The sequence below is a fragment of the Rutidosis leptorrhynchoides genome, chromosome 1 (assembly GCF_046630445.1).
Source record: "Rutidosis leptorrhynchoides isolate AG116_Rl617_1_P2 chromosome 1, CSIRO_AGI_Rlap_v1, whole genome shotgun sequence".
Taxonomy (NCBI): Eukaryota; Viridiplantae; Streptophyta; class Magnoliopsida; order Asterales; family Asteraceae; genus Rutidosis; species Rutidosis leptorrhynchoides.
The window spans coordinates 176,792,638-176,807,857 of NC_092333.1; the positions used below are offsets into that span (position 1 = coordinate 176,792,638).

Here is a 15,220-nt window from a genome sequence, read left to right on the forward strand (position 1 = left end):
AAGTTAATCACAATTTCGACACCACAACTAACTAAGTGTGGGGAGAATCAAGTCTTTAAAGGATAATATGTATTTCTGTTAGAGTTAGATTTTCTGTTTTCGTGTAGTTCTCGAAAATGGAACCCGAATGGTCTTTCCCTAGCAGACCCTAAAGAACTAGTCTTCTCCCCCCATTCTAAATTTTTATTTTTTTTAGGTTTTTACGAAATGAAGACTGCCTGTGAACTAAACCATGGTCTAATGCTACATGCTTTGATCACTAAACGTAATAATGACACACTTCCGAGTGAAATAGTATCAGTAATCAGAGAAAGATTGGACGGAGTAAGAAAAGAATCCAGATACGAAGATAATAAGTTACAATTTGGTAAAAGAAAATCAAAATCCGCAGCGAAAAGAAGAGCACGACACCTTGAAAGATGTCACAAATGTGGAAAATGGTCACATGGAGGTAAATGTTCAAATAATCAAACCTATTCAAACACCGAATTTGTTACTTTATGCAGAGACGGACCGTTCATATGTTTAGAAGAAAAAACACTGAATGCTCGAGGTTACGCCTATGTATCTATGGAAAACCAATTAAACCGACTATCTTATGAGTGGGATAGATCGTATCACTAAGAATACTATCTCACAGGTAAGTCTGTACAGTTTTTATTTTTATTTTTATTTTTAACCTTTTGATAATAAACGCTAATTTGTTCGCTATAAAGTATTAAATTGGTATTGAATAAAATTAGGTTTGGCGACCGAAATTATTGATATCATACAAAAATTTATTACATCACTGCGAAATTTAACGTTTATTCTTAAGGTATAAATATCTTTAATCAATCAACCCAAAATATTTCAAAAATTCGTCATGAGTTAAATTAGGTCATGGAACCGAAATTACTTTACCGAAAAGAGGGGCGCATATTTTTGATAATATTTGATTGATTAAAGTGGGATAAAAGCCAAAAAGATTTTTAATTTTATTTTTACCATGTTTTTAAAATTAATATATAAATCTTAAATTAATATTGTGAACTTTATAAGATCAATATATTTAAGTTTGTCAATATTTGAAAATTTTTAATATTTTTAATATAAGTTTGTATGTATAACAACAAAATTAAATATAAGTTTGGTGTGAATTTATAATATGAATTTTTAATTAAGTTTGGTGTGAATTTTTAATTTTATGCATTTTAAATTTAAGTTTGATGTGAATTTAAAAACAAAAATTTACTTTATTTCGTTAAGTTAAAAATATGATTTTTAAAATTCGTCGTAAGTTGAAGACTAGGTCTTTGAACCGAAATTGCTTTACCCGAGGGAGGGACGAGAACTTTTATTATCATTATTTTTAATCTTATTAAACTAAAGTATGCCAAAAACATTAAAAAAAAACCCAAAAATCTTTACTTTTAAAACCGCGCTTTGAATTGACAAATTTTAAAATTTTGTCGAGGGACGGACTAGGACATCGATCAATTAATTATAAGTTTTATAAAGTATAAGGTTTTATATATATAAAAAAAAAAAAAAAACCAAACGCCGCGAGTTGCGGAGTTTGTAAGGTCCAAATGCCGCGACTCGCGGAGGACCAAAAACCCAGGAAAAAAAATAAAACGCAAAGAAACAGATCAGTCCACCCACAACCACACTCCAAACTGCGAAAATACACCCGAAAATACCGAAAAACACACACCAAATTCGCAATTTTTGACAGTTTTTCATCAAATCTTTTACTAAAATCATGTTGAGAAGGATGCTATCAAGGAATTACTCAAGAAAAACGGTAAATTTCTACACCTAAACACCATTTAATCCGAAAATTGGTGTTCTTGAGCAATTTTTTTTACCCAATTCGATTTTGATACTTTTTAGTGTAATTATGCTTAAATTGCTTATGTATTATGCTTGTATAACCTAGATTGATGCTATTTAACATGATTAGAAGCCTTAAACTTCAAATTTTGAGTAATCTAGGTTTTGTGTTCTTGAACAATTTGGGGTTTTTTGATATAAACAGGTTATGGCCGATTTTTGTCATGAATTGTTGATAAATTAAGTAGTGTAACATGTTTAGGTAGTTAAATGATCCAAACTTTGAGCCTAAACATGATTTTGAGAATTAAAGTGGACTTTTTCAAGTCTAAAATTCATGAACTTGATTTTTAAGAGATAATGCCATTTGAAACTTGTTTAATTGCTAGTAATGATTATTTTGACATGTTATTTGAGTTGAATGCTTATGAACTTGGCGAACATTTTCGTATATGTTTATTTGAAAAAGTGTAGATTTGATAAAAATATGAAAATGAGCTTATGTTTGATATAAATTGAACATGTCATTGTAATTATTTTGATTGATGATTTTGCTAACACTAATGCATATTTGGATGCAAAAAAATTGTGTTTGATGTGTTTTGCAGACTGAAAGGGGTGAATCTTCATCCCAATCTCGCAATGCTCCTCCTGAGAATGCGGAACAACAGGATGTTGATAGCTATTATAAACAAGATATACCTCATCCAGTTATGACATTTTCATATATGCACTTGGAAGATTTGCACCCGAACTTGAGATTTGACAGACGTTGGATAGATTATCCAAAATACCAAAGGGGCTTGCATACTCTTCATTCTAAAGCTGTTGAAGTACCTAGGGTAATAGAATGGGCACCGTTAGAAGCTGTAGAATTAGCCGGGCCAATTAGGGAATTACTTACACAGAGGTATGGTAATTCTACTTTTAACGATTGGGTACGTTTATTCAACATGCGTAGACCTGTATATAAAGTATGGTGTGAAGAATTATTGTGTAGTATAGAAATAAATGATCGGGTAGCTAGTTTAACCGATCGATCTTTTATTAGATTTTTGTTAGGAGGTTCGATGCGCCACATGTCTCTACTAGACATGGCTCAGGCCTTACGTATATATACGCCTGAGGAGTTAGCATCTGCCGATTGTAGAGGGTTGATATTAAACGGTAGGAAAATTGATGAAAATTTTGATACGCATGGTGTATGGAGACAAATGACTAGCCATCACCGATTTAAAGGGGGAAATTACTCTTATTTGGATATAGATAGAGCAGAGTTAAGAGTAATTCATAGGTTTTTAGCTAATTCGATTACACAAAGAGGTAAGAATAAGGAAAAGGTAAATGAACAGGATTTGTTTTACCATATGTGTATTCGAGACCCACAAAGCGCTGTAAGTATACCTTATTGTGTGGGTTATTATTTATCAGCTATGGTTAGGGGGATGAGACCGCATAGCATAATAGGAGGTGGTATATTTATTACTTTGATTGCTGAATATCTCGGTGTGGATATTAGTCGGGGGGATTATTAGTCGAAGAACCAGAACCCCGCGATACAATAGGTTTAAATGTATACCATGTTGCTAAAGTTTTAAAGAGGCAAAATAACGCCGCAGTACGATATAATGGTAGACATCCACAGGTTGAGAGAAACCAACAGCCAGGTAATGTGGGAGGGGGAAATGAAATGACAGAAATGCAAAGGTTTATAGCTTCACAAGAGTATAAAAATGCTAGACATCGAGCATTTGAAGATTGACAAGTTCATCAAAACCAAATCATAGCTTATTGCCAATAAATAGGTAGAAACTATATTCCTACTCCATCGCCCGTATTTCCTCCCTGGTCTTTAGAGATCCAACCACCGTATCCTACGTATAACCCAGCCGAAGCATTTTATAACACATATGGTTATGCATGGAACCCCTACTGGTATCAGTATCATCCCTAGTTTACTTAGTTTTATTTATTTTATAATTTGTAATGTTGATACATTTAATACTTATGTTAATATTGTAATAGTTTTTATAATTTTCTAATTTTTTTATTAGATTTTAATAATTTTTGAATGTGGGATAATATACCAAACTTCAAAAATATGTATATATGTTTGCAGTTTATCTTATGTACACAACAGGGTAAAACAACGCATTTTCAAAGACTGGCATTAAGTTCAGCAAAAGCAACTAATTTTGACGACAAGATGCAAAATAAATGTGATATAACAACAAGACGGAATGAACAAATGATATGCACCATTTATCATTCAGCAAACAAACACAAATATGTTTGGAAACTTTGGTAAAATTTAATCATTTCTATGCTAATCACCCTCAATAATTTAAATTGTTACTGATTTCTTGCAAATGAGGGCATTGCAAGATCTTAAGTGTGGGAAGGGGTTAAATTCTTTCGGATTTTTATCTTAAACACTTGGTTACCATTAAAAATACTAGTAAAGCAGTAGTTGTATTAGAATCTAGTGCTCTCTGATAATAAAGAACAGCCCTAGTCTTATATACTGACTACCCAATTCTAGTAAAATTTTTCAAATTTTTCAACTAAATGAATTTAAAATCATGTTTATACATATTTATGAACGATAAAACTAGGTGTTAACACCGAAATTATTGTTACCTTGGAAAGGACATAAATTGAGAAACAAACCAAAATGTTAGAATTCATTTAAAATGGAATAGAGGACAATAAAAAGGAAAATAAAAGCCAAGTGTGGAAAAATTTACCAAGATATTTTAAACATATGTCACATATTTCTGTAACAAATAACTGAAAATACTTTTGCTTTGGACTAAACTAAACTGTTTTACCCGATGAAAGAAAAGAAGAGATGGATCTACACGATGAATCAATTCCATCATTAAAAGGAAGTAAAGTCTTCTGAAAAAGAAACGCGCTTCTTGATTTAGGTCAGGAAGTTGTCGTCCAGACCAGCTGCAGGTTGACGAAAAATCTAGAAAAGTCATCTCTAAAATCAGCAGGAAATCCACGGACCTCAGCATAAAACAGGGTCGCCAAGTGGTCAGATTTATCCTAGCCATGAGAAGGATTTATCTCGTAAAATGGGGGGGGTACCTTGCAAATTAGCTGGATAAGACTAATGAATCAGATCCCCGGAAAGGATAATCTCCTTAAAGATCAAAAATCAGCTTTTAAGACTGATATTACTCAATCCTTGAGATTGACTTTAAAGATTGAGAATTCAAACTCATGGAATTCAATGATATCTAAACTCGAGCTTGAACGAGAAAATATTTTGATCAAATTACAAACCGATTTGTTTTCTGAAAACCCATTTTCAATGCGTTCATTACCTTTGAACGTAAAATCCTAGGAATTCACCTGGAATTCATTAGGTCTCCTGAACCAAATCGGGTGTCAACCGTAAGAACGGTGGTTGCATAGCATGGTCAAAGACAAGACCTTGTGCCAGACCGAAAAAATTATAAGGGTGAGCTTTACTATTGCTCCTACCAAGGATAGTAATTGCGTCCAACACGTTATAGACCATAATTAAAAGCATGTCAGGGGACATTGCCTTAACAGTTGCTTGTTCAACGCTTTCCTTTACAACCGGACGGTAGTTTATCAAAAGGTAATATACGGGACAAGTGAACTGGACGTGTTGCTTTCCTAATACAAGGTTAGCAAGTGGGTAACACAAAACTACAAGTGTTGAGCTAAAATTTTCAAATCTGAAACCCACACAACCCATAAAAATATTTTGCAAACACCGGTGAAGGGTTATTCCGGAAAACTTATCTAGGGTAAAAAACTAGATTTAATTTTCAAAAGATCAAATGTTTTCATAAAGATCCAATTTCCTTGATGGATCTAAATTTTATAGTCATGTGGGACTGTAAATCATATCGCTACTACCATTGTTTATACCGCCGTATAGAAATCACTGATGTACAAAGTGTGAAGAATAAAGAAGTGATTCTAGTATTTCAAGACTATATTGCTTGAGGACAAGCAACGCTCAAGTGTGGGAATATTTGATAATGCTAAAAACGAACATATATTTCATAGCATTATTCCTCAAGAAAGACAAGCTTTTAGTTGCAATTGTTCTATTTAAAAGTGATATTCGTTTAAATAATAAAAGGTGAAGACAAAAGGCAGATTCGACGAATTGAAGAAGCAAACGACCAAAAAGCTCAAAAGTACAAAATACAATCAAAGAGGTTCCAATTATTGATAAGAAACGTCTCGAAATTACAAGAGTACAAGATTCAAAACGCAAAGTACAAGATATTAAATTATTCGCAAAGACGTTCGAAAATCCGGAACCGGGACCAGAGTCAACTCTCAACGCTCGACGCAACGGACTAAAAATTACAAGTTAACTATGTATATAACTATAATATATAATTAATTATATAAATTATATATATATTATATTTATATAATAGTCCGTCGGCAAGAAAGGCTCCAAAATGGTGTGAGCTGTAAAATCGAACTCCGCGAGTTGCGGAGTTCAAAGAGGGAAAAGGCCGCGACTCGCGGAGTTCACCTGGACTCAAATTCCTATAAAAGCCAACGCAGTTCGACGAAAAATATATCCAAAAAAATATCAATCTCTCTATATCTATACGTAAATATTTATATTTATATTTTAATTTTAATTTTAATTTTAATTTTAATTTTAATTTTAATTTTAATTCTAATAATAATAATAAGGGTATGTTAGCGAATATTGTAAGGGTGTAAGTCGAAATTCTGTCCGTGTAACGCTACGCTATTTTTAATCATTGTAAGTTATGTTCAACCTTTTTAATTTAATGTCTCGTAGCTAAGTTATTATTATGCTTATTTAAAACGAAGTAATCATGATGTTGGGCTAATTACTAAAATTGGGTAATTAGGCTTTGTACCATAATTGGGGTTTGGACAAAAGAACGACACTTGTGGAAATTAGACTATGGGCTATTAATGGACTTTATATTTGTTTAACTAAATGATAGTTTGTTAATGTTAATATAAAGATTTACAATTGGACGTACCCATAAATTACCATATACACTCGATCGGACACGATGGGCGGGGTATTTATATGTACGAATAATCGTTCATTTAACCGGACACGGGAATGAATTAATAGTCTATGGAATTATTAAAACAGGGGTGAAATTATGTACAATGACACTTGGCATAATTGATAACAAAGTATTAAAACCTTGGGTTACACTCAGTCGACATCCTGGTGTAATTATTAAACAAAGTATTAAAATATTGTTACGGTTTAAATCCCCAATTAGTTGGAATATTTAACTTCGAGTATAAGGATAATTTGACGAGGATACTCGCACTTTATATTTATGACTGATGGACGGTTATGGACAAAAACCAGACGGACATATTAAATAATCCAGGACAAAGGACAATTAACCCATGAGCATAAAACTAAAATCAACACGTCAAACATCATGATTACGGATGTTTAAATAAGCATAATTCTTTTATTTCATATTTAATTTCCTTTATTTTATATTTAATTGCACTTCTAATTATCGCACTTTTATTTATTGTTATTGTATTTAATTGCACTTTTAATTATCGTACTTTTTAATTATCGCAAATTTATTTTATCGCACTTTTATTTATCGCAATTTCATTATCGTTATTTACTTTACGCTTTAAATTAAGTCTTTTATTTATTTAATATTTTACATTTTGTTTTAACTGCGACTAAAGTTTTAAAATCGACAAACCGGTCATTAAACGGTAAAAACCCCCCTTTATAATAATAATATTACTTATATATATATATTTATATTTTTATAAATTTAAACTAATATAGCGTTAAGCTTTGTGAAAAAGATTCCATGTGAAACGAACCGGACTTACTAAAAACTACACTACTGTACGATTAGGTACACTGCCTATAAGTGTTGTAGCAAGGTTTAAGTATATCCATTCTATAAATAAATAAATATCTTGTGTAAAATTGTATCATATTTAATAGTATTTCCTTGTAAAATATAAGCTATTTTATATACACCTCGCATAACATCAACCACAATCAGTTTTACTTGGCCTCTGTTTCATCAAAGTTCATTATGTATCACTTGCTTTTGTAAAATATGTTTTCTATATTTAGGCTAAGTGCTTTTAATAATAACATATAGGCATGCTAGTGTCATTGGAGAGTAGGCATCAATCAATAGAAATTATATACCCTTAGTGCAATTCATCTAAAGTAATACCAAAAAAAGCAAAGAGATACAGAAATTCAATTACTTACTAAGAGGAGAGGGCTTTGTTTTCTTGATAGAGTTTGACTACTAAACTCAACGAATTATTTATTATTTTTTGATACAATTATCAATAGCTTACTTTGCATCCTCATGAAATGTGCTGGATCATGTTAATACTCTGTCAAGACATTGTTCCCCGGCATACATTCGATATGATATTTATATGATGCACTCACTACTATTTTGGTATTATGAAAAAAGGAGAAATACCAAATAAAAGACACCTGAATCTTAAAAGATGATTGCTCACATTTTTCATTATTTAAAGAAGCCCTCAGATAGACATCTAACGTTCGTGTACCTACACAATACAACATCCCGTCACACATAATATTTGCTTAATTGAATTGAGCGTGCGAATCAGAGTTAATACCTTTTCTTCTTTGGCTTTAAGATATACTACTTAATTCTGCCCATCCCTCCATACCCTTGCAACGGCCTAGACAAAAAGTTATATCAGATAATAAATTAGCTAATTTTGAACATTGGAAAATATAACCTGAACACACCAAAATTCGCTAAACACGTCCATACATGAACATGTAATTTCATACTAATTTAAGGTGTTTATTTATATAAACACTTGAGCTGTGGATCATCTGAATCATACATAGAAAAGAAACCTCAAAACTAAAAACTCTTACTTATTGTACTCACATACCATGACTACAATTCAACAAAACTTTATTCAGTCCAAAACATTGTGTTCAAGAACTAAGAAAACTTTTAGAAAACGCAAATTTATAAGAACCTAACCCTAAGGACAGCAGACTTTCAAAAGCTGGGTGGCTGAATGTTTCCATTCACCTAAGAAGCAAAAATAACATAATTTTCAAACTCATAATTCCATTAATGCAAACCAAATAACTACTAATCCAAATTCAAATATAGATAGAATAGCCAGATACATCTGTTTTGTCAACTAATATTAAGTATTTACATTGAGTTTCAAATTCTGAAACAAACTAATATTAACACTAAAATGTCAATCCATTTATAAATAGTAGAACCAGCAACAACAACAAAAAAATAATCGAAGAGCGAAATGAAATACCAATGTGATGATGTGGTTCCTCTGTTGTAGAAGCATAATGAGGTTTAAGATTAAGCAAGCAACTGTACCAAATGACAATTTTTTCTTAATCACATCTTATCTGGTAACCCCCGTACTTTAAGTTACTTGTGGGTCTGCAGAACCCGTACTCACAAAATCTCTTACCAGGTTTATGCCTGCAGACACGAACGAATACAACCACAATGAGAAAACTATAGTATCGAAATATTTACGATACTTCTTTAAGAACTGAAAGTTTCACAAATTAGAACATTGTGCCAAAGTTCTCTGGATTCGGATAAAATGAATATAACACTATAATACCTCTAGAAGTAATCATATACAAATAAGAAATATATACAGATGAGGCATAAAAAGTTTCGGCATAATTCTGTTTTTGAGACGATAATGATGAAATAGACTCAAAGGTTTATCCATGTTTATTTATGACATAGCAAATTAATATATAGAAGATAAATAAAATCACTCTTTTAAACCTCCATAGCAAATTCATCCATGTTTATTTATGACATAAGATTCTTAATATGGCAAATCATATCAAACTACCTTCGGGCTTCAGCAAAATGTTTCACAATCAAAATTAATTAACTAAGGAACACATATCAGATTGAATGATAAACTATAAATAAAAAGTAAGAAACTGTGGCAAAATTAAAATTAAAATCCCTAAGTTAAACATAATGAAATTGAATAACAATCATCTCGAAAAGCTATGTTGTGTTTATCATGGACACCAAGAACCCTAATTTTATACGGTTTGTTCATGGTTCCATTTTAAAAGTAAAACAACTATCCAAATTCAAAACTTAAATCAAACACTTATTTAAAATTGCGATCGAAAAGTTATAGAAACGGAAAATATTAATAAAAGATAATCAAACCTTGTGATTGATAAACGATGTAAAAATTCTGCAAGATCGAACTATTGTTTCATGTGTATTTCATATAAAATGAAATACGATAAATTTATCAACCCTAATTTGATATTGGAACACATCGTTCCTAAAAGCCGAGTATCAGTTACTCGTGTTTTGGGAGGGGTTTATTTAGGGTATATGTGTCAATAAACAATTGAAATAGAGGAGAGAGACAATTGTTGAGTGATCAATAGAATTAATGGCTGTTATTGAAAGATGAAAGTTAATCTAATGGTTCCTTTTTTGCCATGTCAAACTTTTGAATGTTGATTAGCTAAAATCAACTTTGTTATTATATATAATATAGATATAGATTGTTCGAATTGAAATATATGGCGTTGACTGAAGGTATTGCAGATTCTGTCAAGCCGACTCCTTCGAATGACGGTTTGTATTCAATATCAGAAGGTATCCGTCTTTTCGTTAACGCTAACGCATCTGCTACTCCGGAATGGGTGAATCTAATTTGGTAAAATCCTATTCCTTCCGAGGTTCTATTCTAACAATGAATTTACTGTTAGACACTGATGCCCGTGAATTCTTTTTCATTATCGAACCATATTTATAGTGTACATATAAACCCTAGCAACTAATTCAACCCTAATGGACCCAAGCCCACAAACGGACTTGGGCCTAAATTAATCCGTCTAACACTCCCCCGCAATCCGAACGGCGAAATCGGGAAAGTTCGGACTGGAGTTAAAAAAAAAAACTAAAAAATAAACAAAAGTGACATTTTTCCTTCTTTGTTTGTTGCACTGAATAGAATGATATTCGCTGATTTGGTTGCATTGCTTGACTGCGTTTCCTTTTCCGTAGCGCTTTTTTTTCTGTTACGCCGTGGCTTGCTTTGCTTAGCCTAAGGATTGAGCAGAACTTGGGCTTAGAACTTTTATCACCGATATAATCTTCTTCAACGCTCCAAAACAAGATTTTTAGAACTTGGGCCTAACATTTACGTGTTGGACGAGCACTATGAAGATGATCAAGTTTAAGCCCTTTGAAAGGGCCACATGAGCATTGTGTTACTGTCACCAAATTTTACGTTTAGGACACAAACCCCTGGATCTGCTTTAAACCACGAATTATTTGAATAATGGATATGGAGTGTTTGTTAGACTTTTCTGTTGTTATGCGATATTTAGAGCCTTAGAGGCTTCTGTACCTTTGTATTTTAATTAAGGGCCTAATGATATGCAATATGCTAGTTCTAAAGATCATGAGGGTGCATTGTTTTTGTATTTTGGGCTGAGCCATTAATTTGATGACTGGTCTTTTTATATTTTACTTTCCTTGATTTAAAAAAAGAAAAAAAAAACATTTGGTCCATTATATGGTTGTAAACCCATCCACCTTTCACTTGTCACTTGTCCGACGGTCAAATGTTGGGCTGTAAAAGAAGAAATACTTAGCCCACATATAGGGCTACAAACTAATAAAAAATCCAACCCAATCCATCTAATATGTACAATAAAGGCCCAACACCACTTTCTTTTTCATGTTATGTTAGCATCTTACATGTCATTTTCATACTTTCAATTATTTATTCTATTCTTTCTATTTTTCTTTTTCTATTCTATAAGAGGGCTCGTAACGGTACGCGGTTGCACCCGCCGTTGCCTCCGCCGATAAACGGCGCCGTTATTAGCAAACCGTCATTGATCCGTGATCCTTTCACCATCCTGCGAATTGTCGTTGGATGACAAATTGATTCACGGATATATATCCGTTGGAGCCTCAATTATGAGCATCGCTTTGAGTTGCTGGTATGCTTGCAAGCTCTCCTTCTTTGTACAGTTTTCATTTTGAAGTAATATATATTGAATTTACACAAGAATAAATTCAACAGAAATGTTAGATATGAATCAAATGCATATGTGTATATATATGTCAATAAATTCAACAGAAATACGTTTGTAACCGGCGGCCATGATTAGTGTTCCGAGCAGATCTGAATCTGAATATGTATGTGTGAAAGAGAGAGGGAGAGAAGTGCATAGTGCTTCTATGTATCTATCTAAATCTAATTTATTGTTATTCATTTTATATACAAGTACTCACTAACATAAAACTACAAGTAATAATATTAATAATAATAAGTTTAATATAAAAAAATAGAGGTGAGACCAAGTGATGAGTACGTAATGGATGTTAGCAGTTAGTGGTTGGTTAGTGATGAGAATAAGGTGCTGATGTGATGCTGATGTGGCAGTCCGTGATATCATGACACTACGTCATGGTTAAAAGTGATCTAAGAGGTGGAATGCTTGGTCGTTTCATCATGGGAAAACGGCAACACAAAACAAATTTACAAAACGCCCCCTGAACAATGTTAGGCATGCAGAATTTGCAGGGGCCAAAACTGTAGAACTAATATTCTTTTTCAAAAACTCCACCCACATTTTTAACGGGCCGTATCTTTCCGCTCACCGCGAGTTAAATTCTTCTGACACCACCGTTTAACTCGAAAAAAATTACGAACACAACAAAACTAAGTACGCGCAATACATACGCTTTTTAAAAAATGCTAAATATTTGGGGCTATTTTCCATACATATACACATACGCACAATAAATGAGCCAAACTAACTACATTACATCCATAGTTTCGTCTTCCTTTTTTACGCGATTTTCCTGGTTCTAAAAACGCGTAGGCCATTAGGTACAATAGGTACTAACCACGTGGATCCAACCACACACCCTCATCACTGTGTTTTTGATTCTGTAAATATATAACGCTACGTTAAATGTGAATATGCATCCGGAAAGGTCCCGCCGCACGCGCGAGCCGATTCAGATCTAATTATTATTATTATTAACATTAATTAATATATGTTATTTAACTTTGCAAACAATATTATATTATATTAACTATATATTTCAGGACCTCTAGGATTTTTGTTAAAGGATTTTTGTACTCACAAGAGCCAGTACTAAGCTACAGTATTTTTTAATTATTATTATAAAGTTAATCAGCAATACTTGGATGAATAGTAACGTTCGAGCATTTTGGTAATTTTAACTGACTCTTACTACACCTGTCATCGATCCTCACCATCTACTATAACCTTTCTATCTATTTATTTTTATTCTCACAATCACATTGTGCCACATCAGTGCCAACTCAGCAACTTCTTTTTTCACTTAACCCATCACCAAAGGCAAAGCCATGATATGTGAAAGGGGGAGGCCTACTCGAGGGTTAAAATATTACAGTAAAAACTCTATCCAAATACCATATTAAAGTTGTTTTAATGAGAGAAGTAAACATTTAATAAAATCATTTTATACAATAAACGTACGAATCAATACATAAGTTTTTTCTCGGAGTGGAGCTAAGGATGGTTACCAAGGGCAGATTTTCGGAGGGGTAAGGAGGGGTGTTAGCCCCTCCAAATTCTGAACTAGAAGTGTATATTATTCATGAGTTTTAGAAAACAAATTAAAAATTTAAGTTTCACTTTGTTGGAGTAGTGAATTACAGAGATAAAGATGTACTTTTATTTGTTTAATAAACACAAGTTCCTTATCTTTATATAGTTAGGGATGGCAATGATCATCCGATCCGATGAATATCCATCCGATCCAATCCGCTTAAAGCGGATATGGATGATCTAAATGGATATGGATACGGATATGGATGAACATAAATGAATATGGATATGGATATAGATGAAATATTTAATCCATGGATATATCCATTTACACCCGAAATACATATACAAATACAAAAATATAGATATATGCATATAAAATAACTATTATAAATGTATTTACCATTACACATACGTTTTGTTTCAGCCATATAATGAATTCGTTATGAGGAATCACAATAAAACATGTAAATCTAACTTAAAAAAACATAAATATTAGAAATATAATTTGTCGTAATCAATGTTTGATGGTAAATTTAACAAATTGATATAACTACCTTTTTTCGGCGAAAAGAGAATTATCATTTCAAAAACAAGAAGCTCTTTCATCAAAGAGATGAAAAGAACCTTTACAACCAAAGAGCTAAGGAAAAAAATAATCTGGCTCCAAGCTACAGAAAATACTAACACAAAAAGAAGTTAAACCGATTGACACAAAAGACCGAGATTTAAATCTCATACATATTATTGATGATCATAACACAACTTGAAGGTAGTGTCCCATAAGAACACCTTCAGTTGTATGCGTCGAACGATTGAGGCCCAGCAAGAGTAATTGCCTTTGAACATAAAATCATTTCTTGCTAACTAAATAGAATTCAAAATGGGTTATGAGATCGCTATGGCCATAGACTCTTGAATCGCTAAAAATGAAACTTGAAAACGATTAACCATTGCTCCCACCATTCGACCTTTATCTATGTTCCCGAGACCGCGTGTGATCCATGAGACGAGCCTCATGCTTCTGACAACTTGCTTGGCAACTCTTCCGCCGCCATTTTTTCCATTAAAATATCGAAATTATGCATTTCTTCTTTGTAAGTAAGTTTCCGTTTTCCAACAACTAAATATTCATTGGTTGCTGTTTGGATGACTGAAGTGGATCCCTGATCACCCTTGATTTTAATCTCACTAACCGTATCAAACAAGGGTGATTTATTCTCTTTATCAACAGGCCCAACTTGCTCATTAGTTACAGTAGCTTTTTTCGAGCATGTTTTGGTAGAAAGGGCCTTATCATTAACAAGTTTCACTTTCCCTCATCTTTTACGGATAACATCACAATAGCTACGACAATTATTATCCACACATTGATTAACATTATGGTCAACATTCGGATTATTTGTTATTTTTTGGGGTTGTGTTTGGGTAACATAGGTGAATCATTTTTGGATTAAAATGTTTTAAAGTGTTTAGGAGAAGGGGATGAAAATTCATTTTCATTAAAGTCAAATGGTCTTTTTTGAGAGGGTGAGGTGAACCCTTGGATACCAGATTCATTTGTTTTTGACTCCATTTTATCCAAATTTGGAAATGAACTAATGGATACAAAATTACCTTTATTCTTGATTTTGTGGAGAAAAACAACTTTTTGTACCTTTTCTAGTGAAAGGTGTAGATCCTCTTTTTCAGCATTATCTTTTTTGAAAGCAACTAGAGATTGACAAGTCTGGATATTCGCATCCTTTTCAACATCTG

General features: G+C 32.6%; 1 long non-coding RNA gene across 1 annotated transcript; it reads right to left on the bottom strand.

Annotated features, from left to right (window-relative positions):
• Positions 1 to 8,374: 8,374 nt before the first annotated feature.
• Positions 8,375 to 10,161, bottom strand: LOC139867182 (uncharacterized). Its single transcript, XR_011765774.1, has 3 exons — positions 10,053 to 10,161; positions 9,151 to 9,326; positions 8,375 to 8,535 (listed from the first exon to the last, which is right to left on the bottom strand). It is a non-coding gene; the product is annotated as an uncharacterized lncRNA (long non-coding RNA).
• Positions 10,162 to 15,220: the final 5,059 nt, after the last annotated feature.